General features: G+C 36.5%; 1 pseudogene; it reads left to right on the top strand.

The window, feature by feature from the left end:
• The first annotated feature begins 1851 nt into the window (after positions 1-1851).
• On the top strand, positions 1852-22464 carry LOC146137385 (fatty acyl-CoA reductase 1-like; annotated as a pseudogene).
• Positions 22465-26485: the final 4021 nt, after the last annotated feature.

Below are 26485 nucleotides of genomic sequence, written 5' to 3'. Positions count from 1 at the left end.
TATTGTGAATGATTAAATGCAACACCGATAAGTAAAAGGCCTGCTTTAGTGCAAACCACAAATATTTGTCGCCGTATTGCGATGTTGATTTACAAATGCTCCCGGATTGATTCCTGTAAAATGGTGCGCAAGAATGGAAATTAACATCCAAGCTTCGATTTATGGCTTGTAAGTCGTCAGTGAACCTAATTAAATCACTTAGAAGCCTATTTAACTGAGAGGGTGAGATACGAGCAAGATTCGCGCTGCGAATTTTTCGTTCAACGCTTGGTAACGCTTGGTTTATAATAACTCGTCCCACCAACCGTCGGAAGGTTTGGACAAAGAAGAGCTGAAACGTGATTCTTCACAATGACTGGGGACAAATATACGACGCGCTGTCTCGCCGTCCCTGGAACCCGAAACTATTCAACGGTGGCTGTTTTTATTTTGGCGGTTTTGCCGTTAGAAACGCTACTGTTTAAAATAGCTTAACTACTACAATATATTTAGTACCGTTTTAATAGTAAATAGATTTCGTTCGGATAATACATGGGAAATTTTGCACTTTTCTGTTTGTTTGAAACACTGTGAAAACATTTGGAGGAGGATAATCTAATAAACTGGTTTTAAACGGAAATTTATATTTTACCAAAAACCTAAAGAGGCACGAATGACTTTAATATGTTTCATAATATTTACCTAAAGTCGTAAAATACAAAATACCGCTGAAAAATAATGTTTCAAAATGAGGAAATGGTAAAAACCCGCCCACGCTTCGAAGGTTCCATTTTAAGTTTGTTAAGGGAACTTATAAAACATTTCAGAACGTCGACCTTCATTTACTGTGTTTACACTTTTTCAATTTGGTAACGCCCTGGATTCTGAAGTTGGTGGTCATCAAGCTTATGTTGCAACCCAAGGGAACAATAGTAAAAACAACAGACTATAAACGCGTCCCACCAACCGTCGGAAGGTTTGGACAAAGAAGAGCTGAAACGTGATTCTTCACAATGACTGGGAACAAATATACGACGCGCTGTACGGTTTTGCCGTTAGAAACGCTACTGTTTAAAATTCGCTTAACTACTACAATATATTTAGTACTGTTAATAAAGTTAATAAATTTCGTTCAGGTAACGCGTGGGCAATTTTGCACTTGGAGAATTTTCTATTCACTTTGGAACATTGTGAAAACAATTCGAGGCGCATAATTAAAAAAAAAAAACTTGTTAAAACGGAAATTCGTATTCCGAGCCTAAAAAGTTACTTAGGGATTTGATATGATCCATATATTTACCTAAACTCGTAACGTACAAGATACAGCCGAAAAATAATGTTCAAAAATAAGGAAATGGTATAAACCTTGCCCACGCTTCGAAGGTACCATTGTAAGCTTGTTAAGGGAACTTTAAAACATTTAAGAATGTCGACCTTCATTAGCTGTGCTTACACTTTTTTTAATTTGGTAACGCCCTGGGTCTCGAGGTTGGTGGTCCTCAAGCTTATGTTACAACCCAAGGGAACAATAGTAAAAACAACAGACTATAAACGCGTCCCACCAACCGTCGGCAGGTTTGGACAAAGAAGAGCTGAAACGTGATTCTTCACAATAACTGGGAACAAATATACGGCGCGCTGTCTCGGCGTCCTTGGAACCTGAAACTATTCAACGATAGCTGTTTTTATTTTGGCGGTTTTGCCGTTAGAAACGCTACTGTTCAAAAATAATTTAACTGAGAAGGTGAGATACGAGCAAGTTGGCGCTGCGAATTTTTCGTCCAACGCTTGGTAACGCTTGGTTTGTAGCAACGCGTCCCACCAACCGTCGAAAGGTTTGGACTAAGAAGAGCTGAAACGTGATTCTTCACAATGACTGGGGACAAATACACGACGCGCTGTCTCGGCGTCCTTGGAACCCGAAACTATTCAACGGTGGCTGTTTTTATTTTGGCGGTTTTGCCGTTAGAAACGCTACTGTTTAAAATTCGCTTAACTACTACAATATATTTAGTACTGTTAATAAAGTTAATAAATTTCGTTCAGGTAACGCGTGGGCAATTTTGCACTTGGAGAATTTTCTATTCATTTTGGAACATTGTGAAAACAATTCGAGGCTCATAATTAAAAAAAAAAACTTGTTAAAACGGAAATTCGTATTCCGAGCCTAAAAAGTTACTTAGGGATTTGATATGATCCATATATTTACCTAAACTCGTAACGTACAAGGTACAGCCGAAAAATAATGTTCAAAAATAAGGAAATGGTATAAACCTTGCCCACGCTTGGAAGGTTCCATTGTAAGTTTGTTAAGGGAACTTTAAAACATTTAAGAATGTCGACCTTCATTAGCTGTGCTTACACTTTTTTTAATTTGGTAACGCCCTGGGTCTCGAGGTTGGTGGTCCTCAAGCTTATGTTACAACCCAAGGGAACAATAGTAAAAACAACAGACTATAAACGCGTCCCACCAACCGTCGGCAGGTTTGGACAAAGAAGAGCTGAAACGTGATTCTTCACAATAACTGGGAACAAATATACGACGCGCTGTCTCGCCGTCCTTGGAACCTGAAACTATTCAACGGTGGCTGTTTTCATTTTGGCGGTTTTGCCGTTAGAAACGCTACTGTTCAAAAATAATTTAACTGAGAAGGTGAGATACGAGCAAGTTGGCGCTGCGAATTTTTCGTCCAACGCTTGGTAACGCTTGGTTTGTAGCAACGCGTCCCACCAACCGTCGGAAGGTTTGGACAAAGAAGAGCTGAAACGTGATTCTTCACAATGACTGGGAACAAACATACGACGCGCTGTCTCGCCGTCCTTGGAACCCGAAACAATTCAACGGTGGCTGTTTTTCTTTTGGCGGTTTTGCCGTTAGAAACGCAAACGTACAATATGAGTTTCTCTTTATCTTGGATACTCTCGTAATAAAGTAGTAGGCTATTTAACTTCGCTATGATATCAAGAGGGTTTTTTACGATCTTGACTTTTGCAAAATCCAAAACGATTTTTTTTAAACGATTAGAGATAAATTATTTCTTTGCACTCATGGGCGTGTAAAAAAATTGCACACAAGCGCCAGGGCTGCGGAGTCGGTTCAAAACAACTCGAGTCCAACCTTGGCCGAAAAAATAAAGTCGAGTTCGACTCGACAAATTCGCCCATTCCACCGAGTCCGACTCCGAATCCACTTAAAGCCTTTTCATGAAAAATGATATATTGCTTTCACAACGTTAAATATTATGCGACGGAAATCGGTCTTGAGCTACGGAAAAATGCAAAAAAAATCGTAAAATGACATGGTTGACACTTGTCAAAACATTTTTGGTACCATTTTACGCCAATCTATAGGGCGTGGCCGCAAAAATTTTTCCGGGGGAGTTCCCCCGGACCCTCAAACATTTCGGCTTGCTACCCTCGCCTGCGGTCTATGTTGCCCTTACCAAGAAAGTCGCCCCCCCCCCCCTTGCCCTAAAATCGCTCCGGCGTCCCTGATCTGACTACTGCGCACGTCGGACTCGGGACTAGGGTAGTCTTACTCGAGACACGAGTCCACAGTCTTGAACAAAACCAGTGACACTTTTTGTATTCCGTTAAACCACCGGCAATAAAATTGTCAAACATAATGCACATATATTGCCCAGTTTTACCTCCTTTGAAATACCATTGCGTGCCAACACTAAATAATTTGTTGAAAGTTTTCAATCGCGGTATTATTGGATCCCAACGGGTATTTTGGTGTCGCGTGTCGCCTTAAAATTAGTCAGAATTAGCAGTTCTTCTATCATATTATGTTTTTGTTTAACTACAGCAGCAAAAAGCGACATTTTAACGCGTATATTTTATCACGCATAATTTTTTTTAAAATTGTTCGACACGTTCGCTTCACCCGAGAAATGGTCGCGTTTGTTCCTGCTAAGAGTCAAGGGCACAGCGGTCACGAATAAGTGGGTTTCTGCCGACGTGGCAAGTTCCTGTTTTGAGTTTCTGTGGCTCAAAGTTCCCCGAAGCCTTTACAGGCCAGCACAAGTGGATTTCAAGCGACCTCAAACCATTGTTTAGAGATGACGCCAGCCTTAAGACCGAAATAAGAGCAACATCAACGTCGGAATAAAACACGGTTTGGAATAAGACCAAAATACGAATAATAGTTAATAGTTATACTAACGTAAGCGGAATAAGTCCTAAATCCGCAAAAATAATACCTAAATGGTCAGAATCAGTCTATGCTACCTTTTAACCAACTCCAAACCAAACCTTTATTCCACCACTAACTTCTCCAATAATTTCAACTAACAATTTAATTTATAACCGCTCCCATTACCCAACACAATCCCCTAACAGACGCAAACAATCCGGTGCCAAAACAGCGGCGCTCTAACGTCGCCTTTCAATGGCTCCCAAACGTCGACACCGAAAGGGCCAATGCTAGACTGATGGTTCCACATTGTCCCATACCCTCTCCCTACAGTTTCAGGCGTGTTTTGGCCATTTAGGCCTTATTCCAATGAATTTAGTACGTTTAGGTTTTTGGTTCAGATTTAGATCTTATTCTGTCATGGTTATTACTGTATTTTTGGCTTTTTATGTCATCGGTCTTTATACTATAATATTATAGATTATCCTTCTTTAGATATTGTTGCTTGGTGGCTCTTATTGTGTGCTCCCTTAAGAGTTAACGTCACAAAATAAGTCATTCACGTGGCGTCATAAGTTCTAAACAGTTTATCGCAAGAAAAAGAGTGATGTTCAATATTTCTCATAAAACCAATGTGGTTGCGTCGGTATTTAAAGTTCTAGTTTTGCTCGCCACTCATAATGTCGACCATTTTTACATTACTCCAAAACTGATTCGTTGAATTTTTTAAACCTCGACAAACTTATAGGTTTACTTAATTATATTTTAAATTGCGTCTTGTTGTTTTGGTTTTTTAATTTCATTTACATTTTCGCTTCCCTGAGAAATTCCTGTTGGTCGCTTTAATCGAAATTGGCTCGCCATTGAAAACTATTGCACCCTTCTACTTTAAATAGAACATAAATTAGTTAGTTGAGGTATACCCTTTTCTCCTCAAAAAATCCACTAACCCCTCTTTATTGTTCCCTCATACAAAAGCATATATGCATTCATGCACGACGCTGAAGTTTAAGTCACAAAGGCCAAGGATAAGCTTGAGCAAAAACTCTGCATTGCGCAGAGTTTACGCTGGATCGAAAAGCTGGAATTTGGAAGCGAAATAAATCGACTTTCCTGTTGACTGGCTTTTACTTGAGCAACTCATAGTCCGTTGTTTTGCTACGAAATTAAATCTTCTCATTTTCATGTGATTTAAAACATTGACTTCAATATTCGTTGCCATTAATTGGATTAACGAAAATCGCTTCTAAAGAATTTTTCATGTGTAAAAGAGCTTTTAATTTATATTATATATTTTTTAAATCATGACAAACTCACTTTTACAAAACTACGTTTTAAATTGTTTCATTGGTAATTTGTTCTAAAAATCGGAGCATAATGGTTGTAGGTTGTAGTAAGACGTAGTAAGAATTTTAACGCCCATACAGAAGTAGGTGTCGTTTTAAACGTTTCGAATAATCTCGTTTGCTTCACGCGAGAAATTCCTGTTGGTCGCGTTCGTTCGTAAAAGTCAAGGGCAGAGCCGTTACGCAACGGTGGTTGCCGACGTGGCAAGTTCCTGTTTTGAGTTTCTGTAGCTCAAACTTTCCCGAAGCGTTTACAGGATAAATTTCGAACAGATGACGTCATACCATAACGGTCTTACTAACAAGAGTGTGATATCAAAGGCTTTGTGTGACAAGTGTAGCCAGTAAAAACTATAATGTTTCTTGATATACTGATGTGGTCAACATAAATAAAGTTTTCTATTTATTTTAATCATTCTGATCTATCACATAACCTTGCGCAAAGTTACATTTCACTTAGCACGTGTTTTATGCGATAACGAAATGCAAAGATCGCCGATAAAACCGAACAGGATAATGGATGCTGATTTCAGCCGCTAGAAAGACTGTAGCTTTAAGTAAAAAGTCCACTTCGTTTTACGTAACTAAACTCTAAACCAGGGTTAGGCAATTGTTTTTTTACCGCGGGCCGTATCAGAAAATCAAAATGTTGTGGTGGGCCGCGTCAAAAATAGTATCTCGAACAAACCCAAAATTACGTCATACTTCGACGCCATGACAGAAATAAGCTAACAAACTTTACGTTAGGAATGGTGCGCAAATGCGCATTTTAAGTCTAATTTAAAAGAAAGATAAATTGCGATCATAGGCTATTAGTTTTAAAATGTAAACTTTAATTTGGCCACATAGAGGGATTGAGCACAGAAAAACAAAAAATGTACATTGCTTGACGGAGCACAGATAAAAATGTGCATTGCTTGATATAGTGGCGTAAATTTGTGGGGCGCGTTGACCCAAAAGCCGAGGGTACAATACGTAATTCCGCACAAAAAACAATTTTTTTTTTTTTTTTTTGCTTCTGAGGCTTTAAGTTCTTTTTTTTCTTTTTTTTGCTTCTGAGGCTTTAAGTTCCCGACGTGTTACTTGGGGTACAATGGGCATATTGTAAGGTACAATGGGCATATTGTAAAGACGATAAACGGGATACATACGACTGAAGTGCAAAAAATATATAAATATTAGGATAAGTTTGTTAAACTTTCGTTGGATAGAGCACCATTATGCGGAGTACCCTTTTTGTTTGTAAAGATGCCAACATCGAGAAGAACTTACGAGAAAGACAGAAGAGATTCGCGCGAAACGCCAAAACAATTTCCATTTTAGTATTTAAAACAGTCTAAAATAGAGTTTTGCGGGGTCATGACTAGATCCATCTCTGAAAAGAATGTTTACATTACCGTACAACCAAACATATAGAATAAATATGCTGTTGCTACCAGACATAGTATATTTAAAATAGGTTCGTCTGGCATATATTTCTTTAACTAACGTTACGGCTTACTATACAGGGACGTCCCTGACGAAGGCTTGCCGTATAGTAAGCCGAAACGTTGGTTGAAGAAATATATGCCAGACGAACCTATTTTAAAAAAACATGTAGAAACTCGCCCTTGTTTTGCTTATATGCATTTTTGTAAAAATAAGCCGCGGGCCGGATTAACTCGCTTGGTGGGCCTGATCCGTCTGCTGGCCGTATGTTGCCCAAGTCTGCTCTAAGCGAAATGATGATAAAGAGTAAAGACTTCGCCCAAATTCGCCGACTCCGGCGAGTCCGGCTCCTACTTTACAGCCTATGTTCGACCCATCCAACTAATTAAATAAGGTGGGTATACAGTAAAAAAATTAAAATTAAAATATTCACACAATTGTAAGACAACGGGCCAATATAGTGTGTTGATGTCCACATCGTTGAAACCTAACACTACAGCAGAAAATTTTTAATATATAAACAAGACTTCCAATGAAACACTTGTGTAATAATGCGGTGATTTTTCATAAACGAATCGCACTAGCAAACAATATATAAATGTCTTTACTGAAACCAAAATACTTGCCACACACCGTGGAGAAGGTCACTTATGGGAATTTGCATTGTGCTCCTAGTATTGTTGCCAATTTCGTTCCGCAGAAACATGGTTAGATTCCATCAGACTGTGGCCTCTTAATAACTATATTACATATTATGTCCTCCCCTGCGTCATTTGCTTGAGCCGCGTGTTATTGACGATGATTTAAAAAAGGCAATTTACCATTTTACTAAAAAGGATTGTTACGGATAATGTAATATGATGACTAGAGCGCTATATAGTGAGTGAATTAGTAAAACATTCTAATTTCCCTATTTGCTGCACTATGTGGAGCTACACGTTCGGTAAAAAATATTTCATATTATGTGTTATTTGGTATTTCGCAATGAAGGGTATTGTTCTGGCCGTTTGTAATTAACAACTTCACGCGATTTTGATTCCATAGCGAATATTAGAGAGCGACTAAAAAACAGCAAATACTCAGAAATAAAGTTCGAAATAGTCTGATCAACTGGAAATAAACGTTCAGTTTTCACGCTCTTCTAATTCAATTGCTAGTATCAGCGATTCCTTGATGAGTGTTTGCAAAAATAAAACAACACAACAAATAGCGACGTTCTACAAATGTAATATAAAAGCTAATAACAAATCATTATCCAGTAGAAAAATCAACGTTACGAATTTAAACACCAAGTACAGTCAACCAAAACATATAAAAAACTCTTATTGCGACGTTCAAACTCATTTTTTGGCGCCTTAAATTCAAAATGCAATATTTCCAAATATCGTTGCATATTCGGCGCCCGACAACATTAACATGTATGCAGGCTTCCATTTAACTTTATCACTTCGTATTAATGAATGTTGCTAACACGTCAATATTAATATCCACAAAGTGACAAATAAAAAAAGACATATGGATTTTATGTAATAATATAAGAAATACCGGAGAAATGCGGATATAACCAACAAATATCGCGCTCACTTTGCTTGCTACGTATTTTTGTTTCTTAGTTCTGCTAGTGCTGCCTGCTGACGCACTCAATATAAAAGCGTATAGTGAATAATACCTGGAGCATAAAGTGAACACTCTAAAGTCTAAACTTGCCTAACATATCGGAGTGGCAAACTTCAGAATGCAATAATCACCAAACAAATGACTATCTAAAACAGCGTTTCTCAACCGGTGCGCCGCGGCGGTGCGCCATGGAAAGGCTGCTAGGTGCGCCGCGAGCTAAAGGAAAAAAATAACGTATAGGCCCTATTATATAAAACACATATTTTTTTCATTCCTATTAAGCTTAGCTCATTGATTCCATAAAACTTTCAAGTAGAACACGCAATTAGACCTACACAGCAACAATATCTAAATCAGATAATTATTCTATAATCGGCTACAATTATTAGGCCTATTAAGACCGCCGACATAATAACGCCAAATTCCAGTAATAACCACGACAGAATAATATCTAAAATAGTCCAGATAAGACCTGAACATGTCGAAATAAGAAAAAATTCGCTCTCGCTTTGCTCGCAAGGTGCGCCGCCACGTTTTCATACGTCTTTAGGTGCGCCCCCAAGTAAAAAAAGGTTAAGAAACACTGATCTAAAACAATCTAAAGCGCATATTGCATAATACCTTGAACAGAGTAAAGTGCCCTCTAAACTCACTTAACATTATGAAATAGCAAACTTCCAAATGCAATTATTACCAAACAAATGCCTACCAAACAACTATCGACGTGGTCATACACAATGAAGTTAAGAGCGTATTTGTGTAAAGTACTGCATTTGTGGCCGTCAAACCTTTATTCTCATTTTCTTACTTGAGCCTAAACTATACACATGCTTATATAAGTATGGACAAATCATTATCAAAGAATGCAAGTATTTAGTTTTTTTTCATTTTTTTACTGCAGAACGTTCTACAGATGCAAGAAATGGTTAAAGACTCAGTGCAATGTCGAACTTCATTTTCGCAATACATCTGTTTCATCAATTTTACACTAAACCTCGTTTTAATCGATTCAAGCATTTATATATAAAGTAGTAATGGGTTTTTGTTGGTAGAAACGATTAAGTTTTTATTAACTGCATAATTATATATTTCTACTTTCAGTAAACGAAAATAATATCTGAAAAACCTACAACAAGTTTGTTTCCCTACAAATCCTGGTTTTACTTAGAATCATGAAAACGTTATGAATATTACTCCAGCTGACAATTGTTATGCTGAATACTTGAAGATCCACCGAATATATTCTGGCAAGTTCTTTTTTCTCTCCAGACTCCAGCGACACAAAACCACCCTCCCTTCACCATTTTGCCACTTTTTTTACACATTTACACTAGGTCGGCACATTCTCGCTAAGATGTCTGTCGCGTTACGTCAAACAAGTGTCGCGTGACGTTCGATTCATGTCGCTAAAAAATGACAAATGTTACCTGTTCAAAAAGAAAAGGTTGTAAACTAAAATATTAGGTTTTATAGCTAAAATCTGATAAAAAGTAACTGTAGTCAATGTTTTGCTTATTTAAGCACACTAATGACGTCATTGGTATCGTATCGCGATACTTTGTGTCCACGATATCGGGTATCGGAATAAAATGTCAAGTATCAGACGTCCTAGTATTCAGGAATGTATTTAAACCTTGATATTTGCCTCAATTTCTTTCGTTCAAGGATCAATAGGAAACGCACCAGCGGTAACCGTACACTATGTTGTTGACTGCTGTACGATTGACCCCTTTTGAAATAAGTATATTTATAAATAATCCATTATACTTTAAATCAGACCGGACCGTTGCTATCACCTTAGCCATCAAGATACAATTTGTTTTCATTCTTTGTTTTTTTCTTAGGTTTTGACATTTCTAAGGTATATTTCCAGCTAACGTCACCATGCAGTATTTTCACCCTTTCTATGTGTCCACAGAATAGCGCTATGTGGACTCCGACTATCCATATTGCAATTGTTTGCCATAAAAGAAAATATACACATATAGAACGTCTGTGTCATATTGTTGCTGTATATCCCCAATAGCACCGACCAAACTGTTATAGGAAAATAAACACATTTACTTTTTTTGCGCTTTTGGCGTTTTAGGTGATTTCGCTGCAAAAGCGCCAAGTCCGCTCTAACTAAGATAAACATTTTGCCGGAACATTATGAGGTGGCACCAGGCAAATTCTAGTGGCTTGTTGAAATTTTGGAGCAAAATGCGGCTAATTTTATTGCTAATCAAATTTAAATTAACTCTCAAATAAATCTAGTTGTCCAAGTTTTGCGCCAGAGCGCCAACTAGTGGAGTAGCAGCTCTGAATGAGCCATTATACACATATTAATAATAGCTTACTCTAAACATTTTAATAATACCTCTAATGTGAAACATCAACTGATAAAAGAACTTATGTAAGACTGCGTTTATAATGAAGTTGCTTTTAAACTTACAGGTTTAGAAAGCTTGTGACTTATTCATTGCTTTCGTTTAAAACACCTAAAAATACAAATGAGATTTGTCTGGGCAAACACTCACAATCACCTAACTTTAATAAGAACAGGTTATGCGATTGTTAAGCATTATTTGACGAGTGTTGAAGACACTAAACCAATGTTGCAATGACTCAAGTCAATGCATAGACCACGCGGTCCGTTTAAGAACTTGAATAACTTTGGCGGCCGCCGATTGATCGGATCACGCGATACGAGCACCTCGTGCGCTCGCTCACTCACGCTTCAAGTGACCGCTTTTTCCAGGTGATTTCTTATAGCGGTGCCGCCGGGTGGCGACAAAGCGCGCAACGAGTTCGGCCGATGCTGGTGCCCTTAAGTCAAGACTTAAGTGTTTTCGAGTAAAATTACTTGCAGAGAGAACATTTTGGAAAGCCCTGATTAAAATCATGCCGAGGATCTTCTTACGAAATTCGTTCGATCCAATAAAAACGTTAAAGAAACTAAGTTATACCTGATTGCCACCACTGTATCCGCTAAACGCACTTTTTTTACAAATGTAAAAGAGTTTTTAAAGACTTTCAACACCAATCGTTTTCTGGAGCCCACGCAATTAATAGTTTGCAAGGATATTTAAATATAATACCTTAGTACCCAATGCTTACTTCACCCAAGTTTCAAAAAGTGTCCAAATTAATTTATTGAATTCTTGCAAATTTAGCAATGAGCAATAGCATATGGACCAGCATTACGTTAATGAAATGCGGGAAGTAGGCTAACTAACCTCATCTTACGCATTTCGTTTACCCAAAAACCTCGTCTTAAGAAAGTAACTCTATGCATTCTTGTTTTTTATCCCTGGTTTTCTATTCTCCAACTCCATAAGCAGATTGGTAGATAGGGTATTTTGCGCCCGGGTGCACACTTTATAATTGGCGCCCCCTCCTTCATGTTTAATCACATTTTCTATTACGTTAACATAATATACCTTACTTTATACGGCAAAACAATTCAAATTTTAAAAGAACATTGTATTTAAAGAAGAAGCAGCCTCAAAGAACCGGAGTTCTTAAACTTTTTTAAAGCAGTCCACTAAAAATAATTGGTTGCGTATTCGGCTCAGCAAATGTGGAACTAAGGAATAATTTTTCTTAACTAAATTTTTCTTTTAAAAAAATGTTATTCTATTATTTTTAATATACACTACGATTTTACCTCGGCATGCTTAGATCTCGAAAATTGGTCCACGTACCCCCATGAGTCCGCGTTTCAAAGTTTCAGAGCCCCTGGGTTAAATGTTCAGTTGTTCTTGTGATCAACAGTGTTTCTAAACCTTTTTTGTGGTTGCTACCCGAATACTATAGGCATAAGTAAAACAGCGAAGCTTTGGCGACCTAATTTCTCTTCACTCAACTGTTTTAAGCTCAAAGCGAACAAATCGTAAGACCCTTACGCTTCCAGGTTTTTGATGTTAAAACCTTTACGTTCCCAAGAGTTTGATATTAGTTAAAATGCCTACCCTTTTAGAATTTTGACGTTTAAACTATTACCCTTACTTGATTTTGACGTTAAAGCCTCTATACTTTAAAGGATTTTGGCATTTAAAGTTAAAACTTTAACCCTTCCAGGATTTTACGTTAACAACTTTCACCTTTTTAGTCATTGAAAGAGACATCGGGGTTAGGATTCTAGACCACCTTCGCTTTTGTTTATAAAATATTTATATATTTTTCTTAAACTAAAAATATATAATTTAATATGTTACCTGTAATCATTTCAAAGACGAGAACTTGGCAAACAAAGTAAGCCAGATTGCCTCAGCTCCTCACAAGCGGACTTGCTTTTAATTGCAAGGCTTAAGCAGAATCCATAAATATATGGCTACAGATTACTACAGAAATTATTTAAATAAAAATATGCAACAAATGCATACTTACTTAATAATTTCAGGATGATTACGCTCTCCTTTCAACTTCCTATCTTGCAGTTTGATTTGTTCATTCCAAAAAATTTGATAAAATTCATCGAGTTCATTGTTTTTGCGAGCTAATAAAAATATTAAATGCCTGGAGGGTTTTAAAAGTGTCGCACACTTAACTGGGGCATAGTATGTTAAAACAATCTTGTATATTTAAAATACACTATAGTGTTAAAAGATATAACTCACTGCTTAATATTCCTGTCTTACCTACATATACAACAATTTAAACAATAGCTTTTCTAAAATAGTGTAAAACGAAGTGTTTAATAGGAATGTAATTTCACTGCAACTTTTTACACCTTTACCTTTATTCATTATTATTTTGAAATCGTTAGATAAGTCTTCTTCAACGGTAACTAATTCATTTTCTTTTCTAAGGTAATTCTGGACTTCCTCATGTAAGCTTTTGATCCACATGGGTTGGCCGTCACTGTTATATAGGGGGCAGTAATATCAGACTCAAGAGTGACACCTTTACATATTTTGAACTCCGAAACAGAGTAAAAAACATCGTAAATAGTGGTTTTTGTAACATCAATAAGTCTGACATTACTTTCTGGTGATGCACCCCACCCATAATAACTGGCATATAAATTTAGGTTCATGTCAACTTGAACATGAAACTTAAACTGATCATGGCCATCTTCCAATTTAAATGAAACAAATTCAGATTCCACAAACATTTTCCAACCATAGGAGATTTTTTGTGTGTTTACCAACAAGATTAGCAAACGAATGATTTATGAATAGTTGGCAAAGTGCTTCTCGCCATAGGAGCAGATCGTTCTTTGGGTATTGAGTTACCAATTTGTTTTATTGGCAATTATAATTTTGGAATTGCTCCATTTTTCAATTCCCTTCTATTTTCTCCTGGATAATAGTAAAAAAATAATATTAATGAATTTAATAACTAAAAAAGATCACCATTGAGCAAATGTCTAAAATCCTATTTACACACCAACTAATTTTCTTTTGATAAAATTTTTTACAAAACTTTCTTACTTGATATCATATCAGTTGAATGAAAGTGACTAGAACAAATCCTTACAGCATCTCGTTTATATAAACCCATAATATGGCAGTCGTTCCGAAATCCTAATATATTCTTTACCAGGTTAGTAGCCCATTCAACTTGATCATTTTTACAAAACTTTTTGCAAGGGACATGAAATAGAGACACAACAGGTGCTCTATTGTCACAGTTTGGCAGACAGCACATTTGTGACATAATTTTTCAATGTGGTTTATAAATACAATTGGGAAGATTTAAGTATTTCTATCATGAAGAGTAATATTAGGATATAGTTAACTGATACATACTATTGGTACAACAGCGTTTATTCAGGAACTATTTTACAGGGCCAAGACAAATTTTTGATTAGGTAACTTGGAGCCTGTGAGGGATTTCCGCAATAAACTATTTACATAAATTGGAATTAAAATAGTTTCTTGAGAAAAAAATTGGGCGCTGGTCTAGAATTCTACCAGTTTTTTTACAGTAACGAAACGAATTGTGCAATAAAAATTGCAACAAGAAATAAATATAATAAAAAAACACCCACCAAAACGCTCACCCTTATCCAAAGAGCAATATCACCCCTAGACAAAATTGTGGTAGGATTCTTCTTTGAATATTTTAATTTTGGCTCGCTTCGTTGTGGTACGATTTTGATCTAGAATCCTATCACAGCGTTAAAACAATTGTTAAAGCAAAGCACGATATTTTGATCAGGGTGTTGGTTAGTGTTTGGTTGATGGCGTATCAAGTATTATTGATATTCATTAACAATATTGCTGATTAACCTACCAAAACCCAAACGCTAACCCGCACCACACCCTAACCCAAATAATGTTCGTTGTGGTAGTATTATATACCGCGGCTAAATGACTTAGCCTGAACTCAAATCATAGTTGAAAAGCCATGCCAATCTGTTCAACACTTTTTCTGGCCATCCTAGGCAAAAAGGTGCTTAACCCTGTACCAATCAGAGGCTGTTGATGGCACAAACAGAACTACGAGTAAACGAGTCTACTCTAAACTTTGTTGTTTCTTCATATGCACCAGAGCGTGACAGACGATCAAACAAATTCGCCATTTTCCCCAACTTTTCACTCATTGGTTTAAATCTCTTTGAGTCATTTGACGTTTAAACCTTTTACCCTTCCAGGCTTTCGACGTTCTTCGTGAGCTGCAGCCGAATTTTGCGTCGAAGCTCGAATTTGTTTCGTGCGATCTTGGCGCTGAAGACCATGGATTGGATCAAGCTTTGAGGGAGATTCTACAGAAGAAGTGCCAGGTTTTCATCCACTGCGCTGCAACACTCAAGTTCAACGAACACCTCAGGTTAGGGCACTTAGGTATACACAACGTCTCAGGATTTCCGATACTTTGTATTTAATTACGATCTACTGTTGTTATTTGATATGTTCGGCAAAAGTATTCCGCTTTCAAAATAATCAAGCTACTGGGCGCAGGTGTAGGATCCCACAACGAACATTATTTGAATTAGGGTCGGTGCAGCTTAGCGTTTGGATTTGGGTAGGTTAAGCAAACTAATCAAAATAATACTTGACCCACCCTCACCCACACACTAACCTGCACCCTAACACAAATATTTTGCGTTTGTTTGAACGCTGTGGTAGGATTGTTGACCAGCGCACACATCTGATTCTTAAGTGTGCATGGGTGCTCCCAAGGGGTTACCCCCGGTTTGGAATAAAAAAAATGCGATTATTATTATTGTTTTAAATTTTGTTGCTTCAGATGTAGTAACTTACTAAGTTACTAATGGAATGATATTTATTACCGATTTAACTTCTCCACCATCCATGGAATTTTGTCGCGAGAAATTGTAATTTAAAACTTTTTCCTACCGATATATTTTTGTTTAAGGATAAGGTTAAATATATTTTATTAAAAAGCCAGAAAATTGTTTTGACGTTGTAATTGCCTTATAAAGTGCTATTGTCATACATTTCTTTTGTGTAAACTATAATATATATTTTATAGAAAAAAGTCATTTTTTTAACTCTTAACTTTTTTATCTATATGTAAACCATTGTATTGTTTAATATATAGAGAATTTTGTCCAGCGTATGTCCATTGCAACCGACAAGAAACCGATGAAAAGCTTTACGATGTTGGAATCGATTACCTCGACCTTGAAGGCTCCCTCCGGTGGATGGACGATGACCTTATTACCAAGGTCACACCACAACTTCTTGGCAAGAGGTAGGTGACCATATTAGCTTATTCAAAGCGAAATTAAAGTCATTAGGTTAGTTATTAGGACATTTTGACAAAAGGTCACTTTTAAATAAATGTTTGTTTAACCTGGAAGTGGCCTAAGAAGTTAAGAACTGCTACATTATTTCGTTTTTACACTGCTTAAGTGTTTATTTTAATCCTTTAAACTAGGGGTGACAAAAACGTGGCCCGCGGGTTTTTTTAAATGTGGGAACATTTTTTTTTTTTTTTTTTTTAAATGTGGGAACATTTTTTTTTAAAAATGAACATCACAAAAAGTCGTTACTGGTCGAGGCTAACAGACGAAAATCTTAGTATGCAGTTGAGAGTTGCCACATCGACAGTTCGTCCTAATATCAAGCGCTTAGCAAAGCAAAAATGTTTCAAATTTCTCATTGAGCAACAAAATTCATTAAATGTCACCCCTGCTTTAAACCGTGTTCTTGCCAATATATTTAGGACAAATACCAAGCTTTAAAAGTGTTGCTAGGAGAAAACACTGCCTAAAATACTTTATACTTAATGTGCCACAAGCTAGAATGTTTTAACACCACATATTTAATATGCACTGCCTGAGATACCTTGGCCATTATGTTCGTTTTTGTTATCATCTAGCGGTAGCAATAATTAACTATATATATATATCTCAAAAACTGGACTCATGGCATGTTGCAGGATTGTCCTTCTTCTTGTGTTGACCTTCATAACACTTTTCTCTAATTTCTAGCAGAGACTACTTGGCAAATTTTCCCAAAAAACTATATTTTCAAGTTTTTTTACTATGTAAATACAAATTTTTTAGTCCTTCACGCAATTAAGCTATTGTTCAGCTGCATATTTGCGCACAAGTTCGCCGGAAAAACTTTATTTTATAAATTTATTTCTTTATTAAGTCGTATTTTGACGTAACTTGAAAACTGTCAAGCAAACAAAAATCTGAAAAAAAAATTCGCCTCAGAACAGGGACCATACAACCTTTCCAATAAACAATTGATACATATCACATCACACAAATACAACATGTTTTTGTGAACTAACTAAGCCAAATGCTTGAAAGAAGAACAGTTTTGTATCAAAATACCTCTCTTGACTGAATTGTAACCTGTTGTGTTTCAGACCGAACACTTACACGCTGTCGAAGGCTTTAGGTGTAATATAATTATTGGTTTAAAGTTGTAGCTAAATGTTGCGTTTTCGTTTCAGACCGACCACTTACACGCTGACGAAGGCGCTTGCTGAGGACGTCGTTGCAAGAGAAGGATCTCATCTTCCAATCTGCATTGTCAGGCCCAGCATGATAATATCAGCTTACAAAGAACCTTTGCCAGTAAGTTTCTAGTCTTCGTATAAGTTAGATATTTTTTCAGTGCAGAAAGGACACGAAAAGAGTTAAATGTGTTTAAAATACTAAAATTTCTTGAGTGGTTTAATTGATGTTAAACATTTAGAATGATTAAATAACTTGAAGCAGTCTTATTCAATCTTTGAAACTTAGGTTTAAAGCACTGTTTTATTCAAGGGTTTGCCAATTTAAGCAAATCCCATTTTCGTTGCATAAAAATTTTGTGGCTCAATATTTTTTTATAAATAAAAAGAACTAAGAAATAGGTTTAGGACAAAAAACAGCATAACATATTTTGAAACAGATATTTATTCAACTGTTCATTAGCGAGATATTTGCGAACAATCAATTTACATTTCTTTTACTTTCCTTATCAATTTCTCCCCAAGCCATTATTCTTGTAAAATTAAGTAACTGACACAAATAATTATAAATTTAGCTTTTTTAAATTGCCCTGTGTAATCAAACTTAAATCACTGATAAAGACTAATGAAATCATTCAACCAATTAGGGATTTCATGCAAGCAAGGCCAGTTTGGAGTGCAAACCACACTGCAGTTGCATTTCTAGCCTGGCCTTGCTTGCACAAAAATTCTTAGTTGATCGACTGATTCTGATACTCCAGTGGTTCCCACCTTTTATGGTTTGCGGCACCCATAAGGAACAATAAATAGATTGCGGCACAACTACTTGAATCTTGAAAGTTGATTTCTGTAGTGTCACTGAAAACGGAACTGGGACATTGCAATCAAATTTATTTGCATGTAGGAAAATATCATTTGATTTCTGTACCCAAATCATACAAAAAGAGCGATAATTATGTTTTTAAGGAACTTCAATTACCCTTTAAGCTTCCAAATGGCACCCGGTTGGGAACCACTGGGTTAGTCTATTAAAGGCTTCCGGTGTACTGCTTAATAGTGTTCCAAATTTCACTGCATAATTATCTTTCATCGCAAAAATTACTGTTTTTTCTACAGGGTTGGTGTACAAACGTGTACGGACCCACCGCTTTCATCATAGCGTACGCCAAGGGTGTGCTTCGTTCTTTGATTGTCGACAACTCCATAACCTGTGACCTCATACCGGTCGACTTCGTTGTGAACGGCGTGATTTGCGCAGCGATGAAGACCGCTTGTGACTCAGCATAAAGAAGGTGCTCGCTCGGCTACGAGAGTGACAGTGCAGTTTCATCGCTTGGGGAAATTGGCTTACAAGGTTGTAAATACAGATAGATTACCAAAAAGTCGGCGTTTTTGTTCATATCCGCTGGTGTTGTAGTTAGATGTAGAATGAATATCAAAGCCCATACAGAAGTAGGTTGCATTTTGTCATCTGACCATGTGAAAATCAACAAAGATTTTTTTTAAATTTCCACAAAATGCTAATTTTGTTTTAATTCATTGTTGAGTTCTTTTTGTATTTTGAGTCCTGTATAAAAAATCTGTTCCAAAACTGCATTTTTGCTCTAGTTTAGTCATTCTAAATTACCAAGAGGTTTTAGGTTGTCTACTATGAATAACTAATTCCACCTATATTTATTGAATAAGTTGATCAATTTAAAACTTAACCGGTTAAACATGAATTTCCAGGGGATTCATCTTCAGACAATGAAAGCATCAGTTCCTTTACTTGCGACCGAGTTCCGAGGGTCAATGGATCACTTCCCATCTACCACGTCAACTCTGGAATAAAAAATGACCTTGCTATGGACCGCTTGAGTAAGAATGGACAACTTTAACTAAAAGTGTTACATCAGTAAATGTAGGTTTTAGTGTTTCTTAACCAATGGGAAAAATTGTGTTGCCATGTTGATTTTGTTGGGTTGCAGGCTGCAGCAGTTTACATATCTAAAATTGTTCAGTTAAGTTGGGCGAAGTTTTGTTGAAGGGAAAATTTAAGGCAAAGTCAAAGAAGTAGTCTAACTTCTAACTTAAGCCCCGTGTTCTCTACTCCAGCAAAATAAACCGACTCTGTTGAGTCCCGACTCCACAACCCTGGCTTAAATTCATCATTTACAAATTTTATTTTTGTTTTCAGTTTCGCTTGCAATCAACAATGTGGCAGAGAATCCAAGCGACCCATTCCGTGCCCCTTGGGTGTTATGCACCAATAACAGGTGAAATAGATTCTTTAGTTTTGCTTTAGTGATTGTCACATTTTATCAAAAATTGTTAAATATAGTTTTCCAAAAAAGAGTTTCTTGTGCGAAAGCTATTAAATACAATTTTTTTTATATAGTGCCATCTGATTACTCTATTAAACATGAAGAGATATGGTTTTCATTATTGGAACGCTTTCAACAAAGGCGTGTTCATGGATTTAAACATTTTTTTTATTTATATGCAGAAAGCTGTACGAGCTCACCACCTTTTATTCGCAAACTATTCCTGCCCATGCGATGGATGCAGGTCTGGCTCTTATGAGGAAAAAACAAAAGTGAGTTATACTTGAAATAAAATAAAGTCTAAGCAGAAGCTGAAAACTCTAGTTTGTCACCTATGCTTTATTGTGGATTGAACACTTTTGAAATTTTTGCTTTGTTGAATGGTGCTATGTTTTTTCTAGTTTTTTATGTTTTTTTTTTAATATTTAAGGCCCTAGTCTAGATGGGACTCTATTTTATCATTTAATATCTAGTTTTTGTCAACCTGTCTTTACAAATCTCTACTGTTAAGAGTTAAACTTCCTTTATTATGTTATAACAATTGTCTGTCTTTTTTTCAATATGACATAAAATTGGATTACTTGTTTGAATGACTATAACCATTTAGGCAAGAATATAGGATTTTATTTAGCTTGAAATTATTGGTCCCAGTTCACAAATATACTTTATTCTGAACCCAATGCTACGCTAATCCTACAAAATATAATGTTTAATTTCAGAATGGCAAAGACTTACAATATTTCTTAATTTTTTCAGAATGGCAAGACTCAATGAAAAGATCATGAGCGCCATGGAAGTGATGGAATTCTTTTTTACGACGAACTTTAAGTTCAGCAACACGAATGTCGATCAACTGCATTCCTCACTGAATGCTGAAGACCAAAAGGTGAAATATTACAAGGTCTTCTAATTCAGAGCATCTAATCATAGGGTTAAATTTGTGTGTTGTACGTTTGTTACAAATTATTTGAATCTTTAAAAGCGTTTAAATGCCTTTGAATTGATTTGCGTGTTGAAAAGACTTTCTAGAACGCAAACTGAATATGTAAAAAAGAAGATATCTCCTCGCCCTAATACACGTTAATGACGACAATGACTTCAGTGGACGGTAGCAACTTATTATAGACTTTCTTGTCCCAGTCATACTTTGTCACTTACAAGTTCTAGACTAGTTATTAATAGAGAAATATATTTCGCCAATCTGGCATCATCAGTCTCTGAAAATAGCCCTAGATTTTGTGGAACCTTATTTTCCCAACGTTTTTTGAACAGTCTTTGAATTAATTTTATGCTCAGTATCAGTTATGTGTTCAGAAAGTGCTGTTAAAAAAACAATGAGATTAACTGACGATGATACAAGTGTGAATCGAAACGTCTTAATCAAGATAATGTGGATTTACTCGAACTTTTTGGCTTTAAAACTCATTATCAAGCTATTTGTTAATTGTTTCTCAGGCTTACAACCTTGATTGTGGGGTTTATCAGTGGGAAGATTACTTCACAACTTACATCGCCGGCTGCAACCAGTTCATTCTAAAGCAGAAGAACAACGATCTACAATCGAAACAAAAACTAACCAAGTAAGGAACTTTATGCTTGTGGGACTTTTGTTTAAAGCAATAAATTTTGATCTTATAAATACTTCCATGTTTATTTGTGACATGACACTGTAAACGTGAAACAATGCATTTTTCTAAACAAGATTCGTGGTGACTTCATTAGATCACTTTTTCCACCAAAATATCGAAATCCCCAGAACAGTGGTCGGCAAACTATGGGCCGCGGCCCAGATGTCTGCCGCGAGTTACTTTTGAGCAGCTGAGTGATATCTTGTAGTTGTGGGCCGCGTGATAGCCGTACATTCATTGCACTTTATTGTAAATATTGGTGTGGCATAGAATTTTTAATTTGGCTCAGTTTTAAAAGACTCACGTGCCCAATGTGGTCCTAAAAGCCTGTCGAAATATATTTTTTGTCAACTTTAACTATGTGTAATTGAAAAATTTTTCTCGCTATGCGCGTATATTCTTCGTTGTATAGTATGTTTTATAATATGGTATGGCAGAGTTTTGGGCATAAAGGCGCCGTGTAATATTTAACCTAAAAATCAAATATTCAGAATCCGTCACTGCTTCGTAGTGGTTTTAGTGGGCCTACAATAGCTCTGAAAAAAATACTTTTGGCCGCGACAAAAAAAGTTTGCTGACCACTGCCCTAGAATCTGCCTTCATATTTGTTCATATCCTAGTTTCGCCGATTCATCACCTAATTTCCTTTTTATCTAAAACTCTATTGGATGGTTGGATCCGTTTTTATTATGTTTTTACTTTTGGCTGTCTGATAATATCAGGTTTATCGTATCGCCACTGGTCCGATACTGACGTAGAATCGGCGCCAAAATGTGTCCATTTAAGCTTTGTTTTGTGGTCTTATTAGAAAGTATTGCACAAAAAGTTAAAATAAACAAAGTTCATATATTGCATTTTATCTTAAAATGCGATTAGATGTCTGAGCCCGTTTTAACCGTGTGTTTAATTTGTTCAGATTGCGTTTTAATGTTAGTTGAAACCTAAGAAGATTAGTTAACCAGAAAACATTGCAACTAAAACAAGATGGCAGAGCCCGTTTTAACCTTGTGTTTAATTTGTTCAGATTGCGTTTGGTTGAGAAGTGCTTCTACTCGGGAGCTGCCTTAGGAATTTGCGGACTCGCCGTTGCAAGTGGATTGACGAGTTCGCTCTGGCAACTCACAGAGTTCATCGGCGACTCACTCGCCCTTCTATAACTTCAAAGTATTCTCTTTGCGTTCGATTTTATCGCAACACGTTTCATTGTGTTTTACATAAGCCACGACTTGCAAAACCTAAAGTGGGTTTTACCTTTATGGCATGCAAAAACCTAAATCCACTACAAACTGTATCTAAATGTCTCAATTTTAATAATTTTTCATGGATAGTGCGTATTTAAGTCTAAAACGATTGTGTCTATGCATATATTGGTAATACAAATAATTTTTTTTCCAATATTACAAAAAGTTTCGAGGCTCACTTGACATTCTCTCGGGGCTTACAAAGAAGCATTGAGCGGTTTTATTTTCCCGCGTGTAAAGATTTCGTTTGGTTCGAATCTCATCGCAATAGAGCTCTTTGTATTCTTACACAGCTATGCAGAAGGTATGTTGTACAGGAAGAACAAATATTTTAGTGTTGTCATACATTTGTGCAAATGCTAACTTTTCCATTTTTACTGTGTAATTATTTCTTCGTTATTGTTCTGTTTCAAAGCTTACACTTTACTTTGTACTTGTTGTTTAATGTTAACATAGACTTTGTTTTTCTATTGCAATGCCTCCCAAATGTAGGTAACTGTAAAAATCACAACGATTTTAATACTGTGTAGAAACGCATCGTATTTGTAAATACAGCCGTTTTTGTAGGCATGTTTTATGGTTTAGTTGCTTTTCATATTATACTGGAATTAATAGTTGTAATATTCTGGTACTTTTCTGGTTTCCACAAATACCACAAAATGGCTTCCAAAAAATTTATTAAAGTTGCTTTAGACCAAAGGCATCGTTAGTCTCATCACCTCATATAAATGCTTTAGACAACTTAAAAGATATAAAGGCAATTTTTCGCTTCGTGCTACAGCTTTGTAATGTGACTTTTGTATTAAAAGCACCACTTCTCCAACCTGGAAATAAACAAACTGTTTGGTTTTCTTAAGGTTAGTTGTGCAGCTTTGTGACGTCATATTCGAAACAATTCATTGCCCCCCAAACAATCATCCTAGATCCCCGCCTGGTAGCCTTGGCGTACATTTAAGTTACTGTCTTGTTTTTTTACCGGTGCGTTTTTCCGGCAGTGTACATCGCATAGTGGCTTTTAGTTTTGCTGCGTACCGCCGGGTTTCACAGCAAGCCATTCTGATCCAATTAACACAGGGGTTCCCAACCTGTGGTACGTGAACCACTAGTGGTACGCGTAGGTTTTTCAGGTGGAAAAATGATTGCTCTTGATAGATATAATCTACTGTTTTATAGCTTAAGCTACAAATAGCGTTGAATAATGCTAGTTGTAAGCTAAAAATAGATAAAAATATGATTCAATTTAATTATTTTTCTGCTAAAGTGGTACGCGTGACAGTACAAAGCGCCCAAGTGGTACGAGATCGTAACAAGGTTGGGAACCCCTGAATTAAAACAAGACCAAAGTAACAAATTAAAAAACCTAGCTTCCAGTGACATCCGATTTTATATTGAAGGCCAAGTTATTGTGGCAGATAGAGGATACAACTCACGCCAATTACAATATTATTACATTTGCGGTAATTTTGCTAAACTCACGCATAAAACTCAAAATTTCTCGCGTTCCATTGGCATTTACGATATTACGTAGCACTTGAGCCGAGGTTTGTTGAGAAACACAGAAACAACATAATCAGGATAAAAATGCTGGATTTTTAGGGACACCTTATAAGGGCTTGCTTGTACCCAGTGGCGTAGCCAGAGTATTTTGCGCCCGGGGGCAAACTATAAAATTGGCGGCCCCTCCTTCATGTTTAATCATATTTTCTATTACATTAACATAATAAACCTTACTTTATACGGCAAAACAATTCCAATTTAAATAGAACATTGTATTTAAAGAAGAAGCAGCCTCATTTTGGCATTTGTAAGCCTCATTTTGGCGCCCGGGGACATATATACCCCTCCGCCCCCTACGCCTTTGGTTGCATCCCCTAACCCGAGCAGTGATGAAAGTCGGAACTGCGTTGGTAAGAAAATTTTTATCACGCTATCCCACCATCTGCCTGAATATTCTAAGCTATGTTTGCGTTGCATATTTGTGCACTTCATCGAACCACAACGTCCAGTTTTCGAACGTTGCTTGTTTTAGACGTCCTGTTCTTACGTCATCTCGAAAACTTCCATGTATTCTGGTAATAAAGTCATATTACTTTTGGCCTTGCACAGGAGACGTTTAAATCACAGTCTCTCAAATTTATATTTTGAGTTTTGTAATAATTGATATTATACTTTCCTGTCCTACTTGGAGCCGCGGCTTGCGATGCAATCGGCCGACTCCATTATTTCGGCCGCGTTTTGTGCCTTATATGAAACCGCAAGACCTGGTGAAAAAACGGCTGATTTGAAAGCGGCCATTTAAACTGGCCGATTTTATGTTGAGCAAAACGAATTAAAGGCGCCGAAGCAAACGCAATCAGTTTGGTGCAGAATGAGCCGTAAGCAATCACACGAGAAAAGCATTTGATCATCAGTTGAGCTAGTTGTGTTGTGTTATGGTTTAATTCTGTGATAAGTTTGCTGCTGATTAAAGCTACAAGTCTACTTCAATAAGGTATTTGAGCTTTTTGTTCTCTATTTTTAGTCATACGGGTGACTGTGCCACCGGCCCACAGACATCTGACAGCGAGAATAGTTTAACCCGCCAAACCAATACTCTGACATGTATGATTTTGCCGCCCATTTAAAGGACACATTTTAAACACAGCCTATTTGTCAAGGTTTTATGTGCATATGTTGTCGTTCTATCGCTCAAATGTTGTAGTTATACAGGTTTTTATCTGCAAATGTTGTTGTTCTATGGTCTGGCAAATCTCGTGGCAGTTGTTTGACGTGCATAAGGCAAGTTTGTTTTATGCTAAGACAAATTGAGGATTTCTGTGTGAGTTTTTTTGCAATTATTTGTGGCAAGAATGACATTGTAGAGAGTGTGCTTTTGAAGTTTTTTTTTGTCATTTTACATTTATCTCGCATAATTAGTTTACAATGTTACCAGTAGCAAAGGTAAATAGTTTAAAGTTGACTCTAGTTAAAAGGGTGGATGACAAAGAACAACAAACAATTATGTAGCTTCATTTCGGCTTACACATTTCGTAACTTCAAAACGAGAAGGTAAAACGACCAGCATATTCAGGTTAGGCTATCAAACAATCGACCACGATTTATTTATAAAAATATAACACATTTAATGTTTGTGAATCGCAATAATAATAAAAAAGAAGGACAATAAAACAAAAATCAATAATATTTAGGCAAAACGAAAATGAAAAAGTGTGACGACACAACATTTTCTTTTACTTTAATAGACAGTCGAAAAAACTAGTTAAAATTCGTGATTTTTATGCAAATACAACGTTTGTCCAAAAGTTTGCGACATGTTAAATAATTGCCAATGCACATTGATTAAGACAGGAATACTATAAATAACCTCCAGGAGAGCTAAAGAGGTTGGCACACCGCGTAATAAAAATGTAATAACAACTAAAACCACTCGATCCGTTAGAAATCAGTGCATTTCTAAGCGAAAAGTTCTACGACAATCAGGGCATCCAATGGCAGAAAAGTCTAGACTTTTAGACCTTGAGGTCCTGGCAATGCACTGATTTGGACCTTTAGGTAAACTCCCGGCATAGATAAATTAAAAATATTCATTAAAAGTTCAGAAAGATAACAAAAAATATGAGATAGGGTTAATAACACTTGACCCACCTAAATCCTAACGCTAACCCGAATCCTAACCCAAATAATGTGCGTTATTTTAATAATTCTTTAAATGCTGGGGAAAAAAGCCCTAACTCGGATGGTTTCTCGTCCATTGTATTTAAGATTATTACGTCACAAATTGATGTATTGGGGCCTGAAGCGTTATATTTATTAAATTATCGCACATTATTGGGGTTAGGGCGCTGGTTAGCGTTTGGGTTTGGTTGGGTCAAGTATTGTTAAACTTAATCTTCTTATGCACACTTGTTAATGCAAATTGGTGCATTGTCCAAGACCT

This window comes from Ascidiella aspersa, chromosome 7 (assembly GCF_963924565.1).
Source record: "Ascidiella aspersa chromosome 7, kaAscAspe10.2, whole genome shotgun sequence".
Classification (NCBI taxonomy): Eukaryota; Metazoa; Chordata; class Ascidiacea; order Phlebobranchia; family Ascidiidae; genus Ascidiella; species Ascidiella aspersa.
The sequence above is the reverse complement of the archived record's forward strand: the minus strand, read 5'-3'. Positions and strand labels throughout refer to the sequence as shown.